General features: G+C 34.5%; 1 protein-coding gene across 3 annotated transcripts in view; it reads left to right on the forward strand.

Moving 5' to 3' along the window:
* The window catches only part of Tex30 (testis expressed 30), a 9158-nt gene that overhangs the window by 1750 nt on the left and 6579 nt on the right, over positions 1-829 (forward strand). The gene's annotated exons all lie outside the window — the stretch shown is intronic.

The raw sequence follows: 829 nt of genomic DNA on the forward strand, positions 1-829 counted from the left end.
TTTTTAAAATTATGAACAGATTAGATGTAGCATTTCCTCGCCTGTGAAATTTTCTTGCAAATATACCTATAAGTAGATATACCTGTAAGTATAATATCACCTAGAAAGAGTCACAAGAAGCAAGTAATACTGGTTTCCTTGAGAGGAGTTCTGAGTGCAAGGCAAAAGTGGAATGAGTCAATATATTCTTGGTGTCTTGTGAGCTTTGAGCCATATTACTGTGTACCTAGTTAATAAACAAATGCCAGTGAAGGCCTGTGGATGATAATGGAAATTTTGGTGTAAAATGATATGCTGAAAAACGAAAGCTCTCTTAAAATTGCAAGGGAATGGATACTGAACAGCAGTCACAAAAACTACAGTGGCTTGCACCCATTCATGCTTAATGGTTCTTCAGATCAGTTGTGATTTAGACTGATTTCCAGGCTTTAATTTGACTTCAGAATTGCTTAAGCTGTCTTCATTATGGAATTTTTGCTGAAAATGAAAAACTTCCTGGGATAGTTTTTCTCTATAGTTCAGGGTGAAATTCAGTGCTAAATTTCTAGGAATTTGCCATAGCTCAACTCAGAAGTGGCACTTTGAAATGTTTCAGTAGCCAAACCCAAAGCCAGTAGGATCACATGACAAAGATTGTAGTTACATACTTCTGTTGAAAAGAGGGAATGAAATGATGAAAATTATTTCATAGCTGCAGGGAAATTAAATTAAAAATGGTCGAGATTATATGGAAAAAGGAATAACGAAGAAAATTATTTAGTAGATATATAGAAGGTAAGTTGGAGTAAGAATGAATATTCTTTTTGGTTTTTTGAGACAGGGTTTCTCT

This window comes from Microtus ochrogaster, unplaced genomic scaffold, assembly GCF_000317375.1.
Source record: "Microtus ochrogaster isolate Prairie Vole_2 unplaced genomic scaffold, MicOch1.0 UNK8, whole genome shotgun sequence".
Classification (NCBI taxonomy): domain Eukaryota; kingdom Metazoa; phylum Chordata; class Mammalia; order Rodentia; family Cricetidae; genus Microtus; species Microtus ochrogaster.